The sequence below is a fragment of the Protopterus annectens genome, chromosome 8.part0 (genome assembly GCF_019279795.1).
Source record: "Protopterus annectens isolate FY-2018-M chromosome 8.part0, PAN1.0, whole genome shotgun sequence".
Classification (NCBI taxonomy): domain Eukaryota; kingdom Metazoa; phylum Chordata; order Ceratodontiformes; family Protopteridae; genus Protopterus; species Protopterus annectens.
In genome coordinates, this window is record NC_056741.1 from 344,755,516 (window position 1) to 344,771,497 (window position 15,982).

At 37.6% G+C, this 15,982-nt stretch overlaps 1 protein-coding gene across 4 annotated transcripts in view; it reads right to left on the reverse strand.

Annotated features, from left to right (window-relative positions):
* LOC122808798 (rap1 GTPase-activating protein 1-like) overlaps positions 1 to 15,982 on the reverse strand; it is a 1,319,062-nt gene that overhangs the window by 854,399 nt on the left and 448,681 nt on the right. The window lies entirely within an intron of this gene.

Here is a 15,982-nt window from a genome sequence, read left to right on the forward strand (position 1 = left end):
TCCCCTTTGGCAAAAACAAAGTGCCCACAAATTACCACATAGGTGGTAATCCATTAAGTACAGAAGAAGTAATTAGGGACCTGGGGACCCAAGTTGATAGCAATCTCTCATTTGACAACCACGTGGCCAAAGTGGTTAGAAAAACATTTTATATAGCCCACCTAATCATGAAGGGATTCACATCTAGATCAGGGGAGGTCATCGTGCCTCTTTACTCATCCCTCATCAGGCCCATAATTGAGTACAATGCCCCTTTTGGGATGTACCTTACCAGACACCTGCAGCAACTGGAAAGACCCCAAAAGTACCTCACCAAGAGGATCAAAGGGCTCAAACAGATGCCATATGTTGCCCGCTTAAAGAAACTCCAGCTCTACTCAGTGGCATACCGCCTGTTTAGAGGCGATCTGTGCCTGACGTATAAAGCCATGTCCAACCCGGAATTAATGGACATGCTGCACCTCAGAAAATCCAAATCCCACCAAGCTACGTGCTCGAGAGACTTGAACCTCAGCACCGAAATAAATAGGACATGCTGGAGGGACAGATTCATAACCCAGAGGCTCCCTTCACTCTGGAATAAAATCCCAGTCCAGGTTAGGCAGAGTCCCTCATTGACTCTCTTCAAGAGGAATCTTGATGAGTGGATGGGAGATCGTAGGTTTACCCCGGGTATCACTTCTGTGTCACTGTTAGACAGAGGCACAGTATACTAACCTCGAAAAAGGGCATAGCAAAATAAATTTAAAATGGGTGGCGAAAGCCAAACACATTCTGGCTAGGCTTATAAATGCCCTAGGGCAGATAACCTAGTATGAACCTATGAACCTATGAACCTATGAAGCACTACAATATTTGTTGGAAGTTAATACAGTTATAGGAGAGAGCTACAAGATACGTTCACATTAATTGGCAGTTAATACAATGGAGAATAACTGTGAGAGAGGAAATAGGAGAAATTTAACAATTTTATTACTTTAGCAGCTACTGTTTAAAAGCCATCTGGAATGCTTCAAGTATTTCTGGGGACTGTACAGGAACTAATACACAGTATTTATGGAATGCATACAAACAAAATCAACAAATAACTGCATTACAAACAGTAGCATGGGGACTTTGACTCTCTACATTGGAGGCATGTCATGACACGGGACATAACATGGGTCAATAAGAAACATAAAAGAGGACTGTGAAAGGGAAGGGTTGGTTCTGAAGTTGAGCTGGTAAAAGAGGTTTTCAGGAAATCCTTTTGTGCATTATGTTCCATAATGTAGTGAACGAGACTTGTAAGTCTGATAGTTCTATAATCACCAGAGTCACTTGTTAGGCAACCCTTATGGATTGGCATAGCCACTCTTCAGGTGCAAAACCAGTAGCTAAACTTAAGCTAAACCATTTGAGGAGTGTGCCTGCAAGTCATGTTTTACATTACTGATTAATCAATGCCATCAACCACAAACCATGGGAACAAACTACAACTGAAACCTCAGGAAGTTTAACTTCACTGAAAGGGTCTTCAGTAGATGGAATGCATTGTCAATGTAGACGTTTGACTGTGGCTCAGCTGATGTACTCAACAGAGTTTGTGACAAATGGATGAAACAAAGGGAAGAACAGCAAATAGCTGACTACAAAAAAAATGAATCTCCTGCTGCAAACCAGTGGTAGGTTACACAGACACATAGTCTGTTTCTGCCAACATTAATATTTATATATGTATGATTTAATTTCAGTGAGATTGCCGAAGCATATCAGACATTTTACTTTGTTATAATTAGATTGTTACAACATTGCCATGCCACCTATTTATTTTAGTGGAAATACTTTAGCATTTTAAGAAACCCTATTTCACTGGAAGCATTTGTGAATTATTTTTTTCACTTCAGTAAAGTTGTTATGAATGCTGCCATAATTTCTACTTGTTTTGATGTGAATGTTATAAAATGAGTGACAATCTTCATTTATTTCATAGAACCATTACAACAATATCCCACTAAAGTAAACTGGAGTGTTATGAACATTGATACAGTGTTGCATTCTTCACAGTTGAGCTTTAACAAAGTTTTAAGATATTTATATTTTACTTATCTAAAGGTAATTCTGTTGATATTCAGCTTCTACTAGCATCCATCCATCTGTGTATTTTACAAAATCTGAGACATTCTATATTGATTTTAAAGAGATATCTAAAATATGAAAGATGTAAAATATTGCTCTATCACAATGTCAGGAAATCTGGTGGAGCGAGCTATATGCAGCTGCTAAGTAAAAGGGATCTATTGTGTAAAGGCACTGGTCCTTTCTTTACCGCTGTGGGTCTAATGGATGGAACTTATGGAAATGATTAGGGCATGCAAACTGAAATACAATTATAATGGGACCATGAGGTGGTTTGCTCACTGAAGAACACAATGAAAACACCTGTGGAAGGAAGACAAGACAGCACTCAGAGTAGGAACAGCCTGTTTTTTAACAGAGAGAATGTACTGACAATAGGGGTGCTCTCAACACTGATGGGAAGGTCACCAAAGTGAGAAGAAACTATCTGCAGTGATGGGGTCTCAACACTGAAGATAAGGTCACCAACATGAATTGGATTTACCTGTTTACCAATAGAAATTATATGCTGGTGATGGGAGACTCAACATTAAAGGTGAGGTCAGCACTGAGAGTAAGAACTACCTGATTATGAGCAGAAATGCTATGCTGGTGAGGGGGGATCCAGTACTGAAGGTGAAGTCACCAGTGAGTTTAGAAACTTCCTGTATGCCAACAGAAATGATGTGTTGGCAGTGGGGGGGTCAGACTTTTCAGACTCCTTCTCCAGTATGTAGGTCTGCTAATTAAGTCTCTCCCATCTGGGGATGCAATCAGAACCATAACATCAGTACTGCGGAGCTGGCAGCTTTATGGCCACCTTACACAGCTGCCACCCAGAGGTGACTTTAGTATTCAAAGGGTAAACACCAACTAACAAAAGAGTAAAGGGAGTTTAATTTTTAGACTTCCAATGGTTCCTTTTCAATAGGGTATCTTCAAAACAATATGGACATACCTCTCTCCAAAGACGGACTAATGACAACTGGCTATGTTTTTATGAAAAAGTCATCTTTTTTAATTGATAATGAAATTTTAGGTTAGCACATTCCAGAATGATGCATAAGCTATTCAGCTGTTAGTACACAAATGTTTCCATTTTGAGTGACCGTTAATTAATAGTAGATGACAAATTAAGATAATCATGTAAATTATTATCAGTTAGTGGGATAAGTGTATTCAGGGCTACCATTTTTGTCCTTTGGAGCAAGCAGTGTAAATGAAATGGTTGACCAGCAACATACGTTACAAAAGACACCATGGTTTGAGATAGTTTTTCCTTTTAATCAGAAAACTGTAGACTGGAAGTTGTTTTAGAACTGTATGCCAGGGATGAAGTAATTTCATTAACTGCAGACTATCATTCACCAGATATTAAATCAACGGATTTACAGATGCTAAATTTGTGCCAGAGATAATCAAAGCAATACGTTTTTCATAACTGATGATCTGCTGAATCAGGTATGGAATGTTTATCCTCTTCTAAATCAATCTAAAATGACATATTACTTTATAACACTATTGCAGCCTTGTGTACCTCCTTAAATCTCCCAACACTGCATACACTATTGTAAATATAAGATTAACTCTTCCAGTCCTGGTAGGGGATGAAAGTTAGATGATTTGACTCATACATTATTTGAGCCAATTCTGAATAAACCAATTAGAAAATAACAACTCAAACATGTATTAATACAATGAATACTGTTACCGCTACTCAAATGTACAAACATCAGACTTAAACTTATCTTTGCAACAGTAATATAAGATACACATTGAGGTGAAAAAATATTTTTTATAATACTAAATAAGTACCACTCTAGTTCACTTTGCTGGGACAGATTCAGAAATCACTTTAAACAACATTAGCAATGCAAGGGGACAGCATCAGTTGGATTTGTCATGCTTTCATTTAATCCTAAGAAATGCTTTTCAGGGTTGTCAGTTTTGAGCTATTTTTCAAATAATGAAATAATGTCTATTTATATAACACATAATATGAGTAACACCAATATATGCCCCTCTGTGCAGTTGCAGTGCAAATATCAGTAGACAATGTTATTTGTACTGTCTAAGCCTTTTGCATACCACACAATGTCCACGTCACTGGATTTCTCATTATCAGTGTAAAAAAGATAAGATCCTTAAAAACATGTGTACTTGACTTGAACTAATCCAAGTGCACTGCCTACCCAAAGTCACTAAAAAAAATGAAATAAACACTTCTTTAATGTTTTTGAAAAGCTCAGAATTTGCCTTTTGTCTGAGTAATTTGATTGCAGAAGTGAATATAACAAATAGTAGGGTATGCTATGTGGGGTCATAAAGGACTCATCCCCTTTAGAGAAAATGCTTCTTTCTGATCTTCTGATCACTATTTTTTACATTTGTTATGAAAAGTTTTCAGTTTGATGCTGTACTAATGTAAATAGGGAGATGTTGCATATTTATTTCTAATTTCTGACATTAAGGTGTATCTGTTTCACAGTGGCATATTGCACAACTCAGACTCACTTTCATTTTGTTATATTCATCTTTACCTTTTACAGAACACCTCCAAGTAAGTTGTATCAGTTAAAGTACAATGGATTACATGGAACATTTTACATACAAATTGATAAGCAAGCAAGAAACCAGTCAATGGACCACCATAGAAGATGTATAGTGTGTAAATATCAAAACCTTTTATAAGAAAAGTCTCATTTCTGTTCTGTTCTAATGTCAGAGCTTTATTGTCTATGATGTTCTTTTTCTTCACTGTGAAGCATTTGCATTTCATTTTCAGGCCATTGTAACCATGCAAATGCTGCATCTTTTTCCAAAGTGTTGTTATAAATAACTATTCCTGTTTCCAGTGTGGTATGTCTTACAGTCACACACTTACTCTTGTGATCTTTTATTTTTTCTCCCCCACACTTCCCAGTATACCTATAGGTAAATTTCACTCGTCAGTCACTACAGGGAAATATGAACATAATTTCAAACAAAAAGAAGCCTGTCAAGAGACAACCCTAAATAATATAGCTTGGGTACCCAAGAGTACTTCGGGAAAAATACTCATTACATTTGTACTAGTCTCAGGGCTTCTGATTTTGCTTTAATCTTGTTTCATACTTTGCCTGTCTTTTCTCGACAGCTCTACAGTAGACTTGATTGTTTTCACACTCTTCTGTCCTCTTTATTCTACAGCAGTAGTAGGGTGATTCAACTTTTGGTATCCTAGCTGAAGCATTCAGACATGTCAATTGATAAAAGTTGTTAAATGCACTATTAGGGTATGTGGCAGATGTTTGTTTTGTGAACTACTGAAAACTCAAGGACATTCAACTAATGAAAGAAAAAAATGTTGTTTGTGTTTGTGTGTGTGTGTGTGTGTGTGTGTGTGTGTGTGTGTGTGTGTGTGTGTGTGTGTGTGTGTGTGTGTGTGATTGTGTGTATGGGGGGTGACAGGTAAACGCAGAAAACTCTCATATTCAAACAGTTTTATTGAAGGAACAAAGCTAGTGCTTTTATAATGTTTTAAAAGAAATAACTCTAAACTGTCTGGAATGAAATTACAATGAAGAAACACAGTTTGCTCTGCCATGCACAAAAAAGAAATCTGTCAGAGCTGCCTGAGCTTCCCACTGTTGTTTTGGGAGGGCTCTTGTTTATTCTCTAGCATGAGACTAGAGCTTAACAGAACCAAAAGCTACATAACTAACAATGCCTGGTCTACCTAGAAGCAAAATCGGAACAATAGCTATCTGCAATGGGTGCACTTTCCTACAACGAAAATTCACTTTTTCGAAATGGGAAAGTACATCCCCACTTAAGCAAAAGTGCAGTTTCGCTTAAGCTCACTAGACCGAACCTACCGCACCAGAATGGAGGGCATTGAAAAATGGGCTATGTCCTCCACTGTGGTGCGATAGTCATGGACCTTAGGGTTAGGGCACAGGTCAAGGTAAGGGGATAGCCCTACTAACTATCCCCTTACCCTAACCCATGCCCTAACCCTAAGTTCTGTGACTATCACACCACAGTGGAGGACATAGCCCAGTTTGGAATGTCTTCCACTGTTGTGCAATAGTCACGGACCTAGGTAAGGGGATAGCCCTATTAACTATCCCCTTACACTAACCCATACCCTAACCCTAAGGTCCGTGACTGCTAGCCCGTTCGGTCTAGCGGGTTCGCGAGAGTGCAATTTCGTTAAAGTGCACTTTCACATTAGTGTGGGTGTACTTTTGAAGTTCGAAGTAGTGAACATTCGTTCTTCAAAATTACATCCATCTGCAACACATGCCTCTCAACTTAAGAAAGCAAACTAGGCTAAATTTGTCATATCTTTCCGTTTGCAAAATAGGCAAATGTCAACCACCAGTAATCCTAAGCAATTCTAGAAAAACCTGCAGCAGCTAGCTGATCCCTTCTGCACTACCCAGTATGGCAACTTGTAAAACTAGCACTAGTTCTGATAAAGAATTGAAACCATTTCTCATCTCCTCCATTCAGGATTTCACTAATTCTTTCACTTCCTCAGATAACCTCCAACTATCAGCAAATAATTACCATCAATCATGACGATACTCTATTGCTAAGTACACAGCTATCTTCCACTTTAGTGAGATATCTTTAAAAGATGTTGACACCCTTTTAAAAGGTTATAATGCTCCTCTTCAAAAGTCTTTCAACCCCACCCTATTTGTCTTAATAGGGCAGCAGATAAAATGGGAAAGAATTTTGTTTACATTTATAATCTATCTCTCACTACAGCAATATTTCCATCAGTTTTAAAATACTCTTGTCATCATATCTGTGTCCTACATACAAACCCTTACTGACTTAAAGTATATCTCCAGTTTTGCCTTTTTGCTAAAAACTTTGCAAAACACCTTTACAAGCAGTTACCCAAACAAAAACCTAGCTACAGACTCGATTTAGATAAGCAACATGGCTTCAGAAATGCATTTACTACTACCACTACAGCTCTACTCTCTGCAACTAGTCTATAGTAATACAATTAAGGGACTTATTACTGCTGGAATATATGTTGACACGACTAAGGCATTCAAAACTGTTAACCATAACTTACTTCTTTTCAAGCTGGCAAAATTTAACTTTGGGCAAAATATTAATTGGTAACAAAGTTCTCCTCAGAATAGAACATTTCAAATGCAGTCAGATCTTTATGCATGTCACACTCAATCCAGCTGTCTCTCAAACCTTGGAGTTGGGTACCCCGCTATTTTCTTTAATTATTAACAAACCTCCCAGAAGATCTGCCTTCATAAAACACCATACTATATGCAGATGATATACAAACAAATACCCATTTGGTCTACAAGCTTGGCTTCAATATCCTTCTCTACTCTATGCCTTTTGGTTTTAGTTTATACACTTTTGATCAACAACAATAAAACTAATGCTATGGTATTCTCTTCCCCTTACAAATCTCACTAGCTACCTGTTATTTACTATAACAGACAATGTAAACAACATTATCCCCTATGTTTATGAATACAAATACTTAAACCTCACCTTTGATCACTGAATGTCTTCACCCATACTTACAATATCATTACAACAATTCTATCCCAATTGAAACTCTACAACAGAATTTCCTACTGGCTATTTCCTATAAGTAGAATAGCCTTGGTTTCTAGTTTATAACCCTAACTACAAAACACAAAGATTGCAGACCACTGGACACAAGATTTACACATTTGCTCAAGTTACCAACTTCCACACTCACTACTGCCTTCTTCTGTAGAAAGTGAAGTGGCTTCCAGTAACAGAAATATCTTCCTATTCACTATGCATTAAAGTATTTAAATTTTTAAAAGAGGGATATTGCCTTTAGTGAAAGAGATACTCCCATTAGAGAACACGTATACTCCTTAAGGAACTGACAAGATGACATTATCTACTTGACCAAGCCACTTTTTAAAACAGTTATGGGTGACCAAGCCTTTTCCAGACTAGGGCCAGCTTTATGTAACAACCTTCCTCCTGAGTAAAAGTATAAAGAAACTCTAGTTAGTTGTAGCTCTATGTGAACATCTCCATTATGATTCCTGTGAGGAAGACTGGGAATACAAATTTTAATAAAAGTCCGTATAACAGTTTAATTCTCTTCAGTTTTCTTTTTTCTTTTTTTTTTTTTGTAATGTAATGGGTCTGGCCAGTGAAAGTGTATGATATATAGAATAATGGAATCTTTGTGAGATATCCAGCTCGAAATACTAAAAGGAAAGTGCTTAAGTTTTTTTTAAATAGTAGACACATTTATTAAACATGGGGTGCCTTCTGTGCGGAGTCTGCATGTCCTCCCTGTGGTCGCGTGAGTTTCCTCCGGGTGCTCCGGTTACCTCCCACATCCCAAAGACATGCTGTAGGTGGACTGGACACTCTAAATTGGCCCTAGGCACGAGTGTGTGCATGTGTGTGCCTTCTGTGGAAGGTTGGGCACTGGGCTGGCAACTCGACACCATAAAACTCCACTGCCAATCATGAGCGGACAGGTGATCCGCTGTGGCGACCCCTAACCGGGAAAAGCCAAAAGAAGAAGACACATTTATGGAACACAGGAAAGGCTTTTGTTTTAAAATTATCAAAGAAAATGTGTGTTATTTGGAAGTCTGGGAATTAAAGTCTAAGAACATACAAGAATACTCTCATTCAGGCTTGGGATGTGCTCTTTACTAATACTAATACATTATCTCTGAGTGATATCTACTATAAAAATAGAGAGATAATGAATACAATAAATAAACAAATAAATAAATTCATACATACATACATAAATATAAAGTGTAACTTGACACGTGAAGTGTCACAAAAAAAATAAATAAATAATAATAGATGTTACGGCTCCTGTTGGGAGTCAGAATCTGCCACATAACACAAGCACTCAGGTCACTCCAGAACAAGTACAAATATGACTCTGTCGTTGTTCATGTTGGTGTGAATGACCGGAGACGTACCTCCCTGGACTACATGAAAAGAGACATGGAAGAGCTCTCTGATCATGTAGCCCAGGCTGATATGACCATGACTCTGAGTAACATCCTGCCCTCACCAAAATGACACCTCAGTATAAAGAAAAAATGATCAATTTCAACAATTGGCTAAGCTTCTGGTGTCATTCAAAGGGGATCCAGTGTCTGCCAGCCTGAGACGACATGCTCGACAAGCCGCGCTGCTTCACAAGAGATGGCTTGCATCTGTCACCCCTAGGCTTTAGAATACTGGCCAAGGCTCTTGCTGCCCCCATAGTGCCTTTTTTAGGCAAGGCTCAAAAGTCAAACCCACCTCCGTAAACAGCGCAATTAACAAAAACTGAGGGTTATGCTACTCAACGCTAGGAGTTTAAATCTGAAAATGCACGTGCTCGATGCACTCCTCAGTATGGAGAATGTCAGCATCTGTGCAGTAACTGAAACCTGGTTCAATGATCCAGACAGCACCCCAGCACTACTGGCCTAAAACTCATACCACAAGTTTTGGCCACAGAACACGGACCAAAACACAAAAGGAGGGGGTGTATCCATATTCAACAAGGATACCTACACGCCCATAGAATGGCACACAGCAACAGTTTTTCCTCTCCACAAAGGAGGGGCCACAACTGACCCTGGTAACTATCACCCCATAAGCCTGACTAGCCTAGTCTGCAAGGCTATGGAGCACATCATCATGGAACTCATTAACAAAGACATTGGGAACCTCCAAACACTTGACCCGACCCAGTTTGGTTTTGTTAAGGGCAGATCATGCCTACTAAACCTGTTTGATTTCTTTGATATAGTCACCAAGGCCGTAGATGAGGGAAAGGGGGTTCACACAGCCTACCTTGACCTTGCCAAGGCTTTCAACACCATTCCCCACTCAGGTATTACAGAAAAACTCACCAGCCTGAACATAAACCCCTACATCAGAAGATGGGTTGCCAACTGGCTTACAGACAGAACTCACATGGTAAGAATAGCAGGCTCCAGGTCCAACTCTAAACCAGTCAAAAGTGGTATCCCACAAGGCTCGGTCCTGGGACCCCTACTGTTCAGCATATACTTCTCAGAATTACAGACAAACACAGGGGGACTATAGCTAACCATGTTCGCCAATGACTGCCAACTGGGAGCCATAATTGACTCTCTGGCTGACACAGACATCCTCCTAAAGGGCCTTACTGAGGTGGCAGCCCCCTTAATACAGAAGAGGTAATAAGAGATCTGGGGACCCAGGTAGATAGTAATCTCTCCTTTGACAATCATATTGCCAAAGTAGTTAGGAAATCCTTCTATGTGGCCCATCTAACTACTAAAGGGTTTGCATCTACAAATAAAGAGGTTATAGTGCCCCTCTGCTCGTCACTCATTAGACCCATCATAGAGTACAATGCCCCATTTGGGATGTACCTCACAAGACACTTCCAACAGCTGGAAAGACCACAAAAGTACCTCACCAAGAGGATTACTGGCCTCAAACATATGTCCTATGCAGCCCAACTGAAAAAACTCTGGCTGTACTCAGTGGCATATCGCTTACTCAGAAGTGATCTCTGCCTGACTTACAAAGTCATGTCCAACTCAGAATTGATGGACATGCTCCACCTAAAGAAATCCAAGTCACTGCGAGCCACGAGCTCTAGTGAGCTAAACCTTGCCACAACAATAAATAGAACATGCTGGCGGGATAGATTTCTGTCACAGAGACTCCCCATGCTGTGGAACAGAGCCCCTCACTAACACTCTTCAAGAGAAACCTTGACGAGTGGATGGGTAACAGAAAATACACCCCTGGGATCACTTCATTGGCTCTGCTTGACAGAGGATCAGTTAATTAATCAATGGGGTGGCGAAAGCCAATACACTCTGGCTAGGCTTATAAATGCCCTTGGGCAGATAGCCTAGTACCTACCTATGAACCTATGAACCTATGTCATAACCTAGTGAACACATATGCATATTCATATACATGTACATATATAGATTATACATATTTCCACTTGATTTGTTAGAAATATTATGGTCTGATTGAGGTTTGTTTAATCAAACGTTGTCCAGAAAGTTTTATATGTATATAAGTAACAATTCAAAAAGGTGTGCACAGTTACATGGACTTCCTAAGATCCAGAGTAATGTTTATTATGCTTCATTTTAGGTCTGCTTTCTGCAGGGCTCATTATACAACAAAGGCTATGTCTAACTTTTTACATTTTATTTTGAAACTCCTCATTAAGCAGACTGATAGACATATTACAAGTTCTCAGGATTATTTATTGAAACTGAATGGTATCACTGGGGATGATCAGAGGTCATTGGTGACATTAGATATTAATGTGTTACACATCAGTGTGCACATTATGAAGGACTCCTGGCCTACACTGGCTAAGTATGCAAATTATGATCAAAAGTTTGCTAATTCATGTGCATGCTTTGTGGATTTTTTGTCTACCAATATGTTTGAATGTTATGTTATGTGTTCCATACAAGGAATATTATGTAATAAAGAACATTTCTGATAGGAATGAGAACTGTACTAATTGGTTCTCTGACAGAGTAGCTGATGCATGGAACAGACTACCAAATTGCATTAAAGCAAGTACTAGTTTAGATATTTTTAAGAACAGCCTGGACAATTATTATGGGAACAAGTAGTTTGGTATATCGGCAAGCTAGAACGGCATTAATGCCCATGCTTGAAATAGTTGCATGTATGTATGTTTGCATATCCTTTGATTGGGCACTATGCAGATGACGCTTTCAGTTTCTCCACAATTCCTTGAATGACAACAACTTGAAGAGCCACATCAACACACACAAATACCAGAAACATGCATGAATGGACTCTCATGCTATAAGCATTTTTTTGTGGAGGACAAGCTCTGGGGGCCATAATCTCTACTCCCTAGATTTAAATATACCATCTCTGCGGTCACACAGTTATGAAGAAGAAGAAAAAATCTTCCAAAGCAAAGGAATCACTGTTGCTAGACAAAGAAACCAAAATTTCCAGTGGCTGGCAACCAATGGCATTTTGATCTTTGATGTCTTGTAATGTGGGCACCTAATGCTTATGGAATGTGAAGTCAGTGACCTACAAGCAAGCCAAGATGTTCGTAATTCTTAAAAGTGATGAGACTAGATTAATGGATGCAACTATTATGTAGTGCATGGAACATAGCAGTTATACTGTGAATTCAGGAAAATGACAACTTTGGTGAACATCTTTCAGCATTATTCAGCATTTTTAAGTTGTAGTCTCATGCTAAAGCACAACAGTGTCCACACCAGAAGAACATCAAAAGAATTTTTACAGCTTTAAATACTGTTATATACTTTGTTGTCATGTATAAAAAAATGGTATGGCAAAGTGATGTGCCTTACAGCTTTTTAAGCTGTTCATTCATCAGACAATTACTTTATTTCTGCCCACTGTTTTTCTGGCTATGCTAGATGTTTTATTAATTTCAAAGCTGTAGAACATTCATACTCTTATACTTTTCCCCCCTGTAACTGGTAGTTTATGGCACAGCTAAAGTTTCATGCACTACAAAGAATTACAGTCTGGTCTCCCTGATCATAACTATATTGACACAGATGCCAAGATATACCTTTTGAGTTCTGCTTCATTTCTGTCATTAATACATCTAGAGGTACTTTTCCCTGTGGTCATTGCAATGTATGTGTTTATATTACTAAAACTTTTGAATGTATATATGGTTTAACTTTTTGTTCTTCTGAAATGTTTAACTGTGATACAGAAGGTGTAAATTATGCCTTGCAATGAACTTGTAATCTTGTATACATAGGAGAAAGTGAAAGATAGTTTAAATGTAGACTACAGGAACATATTAGAAACATTAAAAATAAAAAAAAAATGATAGTCCTGTAATGATGCATTTTTGGGAATTTCATACTTCAAACCCTATGGGAAAAGCTACTATTTTAGAAAAAAATTCCTGTAGGCTTCTGCTCAGATACTATGTATAAAAAGAAACTGTTATGCAAAGAAAGTGTGTTCATTTTGAAATGTAATACTATGTGTCCTAAAGGGCTCAACCTAGAGTGTAATTGGAAATTACTGATTTGAATTGTGTTTTAGTTAGTTAATTGAAGTATTTGAATGTGTATTTGAATGTGTATTTAAGTAAGGGTTTGTTCCCTTATTTTTTGTACTCCTTGAAGGCTTTGCCGAAGTGCTGGAGAAGTATTAAACTGCATTTTTTCGGTTCCTGGCTGTTGCATTTTATTACCTTTTATTTTTTATTTTTTTATGTTATGTGGTTAATTACTTTATTTCTGCCCACTGTCTTTCTGGCTGTGCTAGATGTTTTATTAATTTCAAAGCTGTAGAATATTCATACTGTTTTACTTTTTCTCCCTGTAATTGATAGTTTATGGCGCAGATAAAGTTCCATGCACCACAAAGGATTACAGTCTGGTCTCTCTGATCATAACTATATTGACACAGATGCCAAGATACACCTTTTGAGCTCTGCTTCACTCATCACTTAAGATGAATTTCTTGACAATTATGTCTCAAACCAATAAAATAGTTACAAACAGACCCAATCATAGTTCTCTATATTGCACATATGTTATGCTCTTTTTAACTATTATGAATTATCATGCATTTGAATTCATTTTTGTTTCATTTCATATAATTTATTTGTTTGCACTGGCATTAGCAGTGTGTTTTTACAGGATATTAAAGTATACAATTTCTTCTGTACACTTACCTTACACATCACTGCATGCAGCATCTCCAGTGCTGTGCTGCACTGTCTTACTATTCATACATATTTTAAGGCATGATCCTCAAAATCAAAACTTTTCTAAAGTCTTAATTATCACTTCCTGGCATCACTGAAAAGTCATTTGAACTTTACCTTCTGTGATATCAGCAAAGGGAGTGCATGGGTCTATGTTCATAAACATTAATTAGTGCAATAATGCACATGCTCTGAGGCCCATCCACTAAAGTCTATGGACACACACCCCCATGCAAGCGAGCGAGTAACATGATGAAGGAAATCAGTAGAATTCTCTAGGCGGGTACTTAATAAAAAGTTTGCAAAGCTTTTTTATTAAGAACTACCCACCTAATTTGTGTCAGAAAATGTGGATAATACATTGTGGCACTTAAGTTGCAAAGAGCTATGATGTATATACTAGAAGTGTGACTGTACTCATTAAGTTTCAAGAAAAAAACATTACAAAATATACTCATCATGATACGACACAAAAAATTCTTAGCATAGGTATAACATTTAATCAAATATTCCCAAAAGAAATAAGTCAATAAATGCCCTTAAGTGATTATCATTAGTAAAATTTGACATCTTACAAATAAGAATATTAGTCCACTCAATATTTCTTTGATTATCCAAATAAAATAGTCATATAAACAAGTAAACATCCCATGAATAATTTTATAAGCCATGGCTCCAACTGAAAACCATACACAGTAGGTTCCATAGATACTTTCTATAAATAGCAATGATGTATAATGTATGATCTGGTAGCTACTACAGATGATTAACGCTATGAATGATTAATAAGCTGCTTCCTGTATGCCAGGCTTTGTTTCTTTCAGCATCCATTTCTCTACTGTCTAACTCTGAGTACCTCACTTAAACAATCAACATTCCTGGGTCACCCCCAACAAGGGATACATCTCCAGTGGACTTATCTGGTTAATAGATCAATAAAGTATGAAATGAAAAAGAAATAAAAGGTAAGCAGGTAATGTAATGCAATACAGAATGATATGTAGTCTAAAGTTAATTCATAGCTGTCCCAGATCAAGCACTATGAATTCAGAGATTATAATTTAATGTTAATAAAAGCAGAGACCTTGCAAGTAACATTAGTATGTAACTATTATTCATAGCATGTAGAGTATGAATAAAATATGATATATTGAACTATCTACTGTAATTACATGTTCAACAAAATTGACTCATGAGTCAAATGTGATACTTATCATTTTAATAGTAAGAGACTGGTCAATATCTGACAGGTCATCAGATGGAATACAATTAAGAGGAGGATCCTTGAAAAAGGTTATGACCCGAGTAAAATGAAATTATTGTAGTAGATGTTGTTATTTAGAGAGAAGGTGCGCATCTTTAAATATTATTGTAAACCAGCAGATATCAACAAGGGTTTAATTTATAACAGTTGCCATTTTCCACATACTCAGTTTAGTCATATAGTATGTTTTGAAACATGAGGAGAATAAGTCTAAGATGACTTCTCTGCTTTATTTAGCAGAAGCATATTGGTGTCAAGTGGGAATGGAAGTCAAACCAGAAGTAACTAAAAATCAGGCAGCAACTGAATGTGCTAAAAAACAAAAGAAAGAATATAAGGTGAAGGATCAGATGAGAAGGCAAGAAATGTGTAAAATGCATAAATATAGTTGCAAGTATAGAAAACGCTTGGAACAACCTTATGTTGATCAGGATCGAATGCAGGAATGGTTAAGGAGAGGTAAATTTAAATCAAAAGAAGAAAGGTTAATATTGGCGGTACAAGAGAGTGGACTATGTACACATTGATTTAAAAGTCCATTGACCATGTGGGAGAAACAGACAAATGTAGGTTTTGTAAAACAGAGTTGGAAGCAGTCACACATCTTGTTGCTGTTTGCGACACACTAATGGCAGAAGGACTGTATGCTGAAAGGCATAATAATGTGGCAAGAGTGTTGCACTGGGATTGTACAAACATTATGGTATTGAAGTGGATGAAAAACACTGGAAACATGAGCCTCAAAGCATTATAGAAAATGATGAAGTTTATAACCTGAAAATCATTCTCAGATACCGAGATATGGCTCTCTAACCATCAGCTCATACTCAACTCCAGTAAAACAAAACTCATGATCTTCC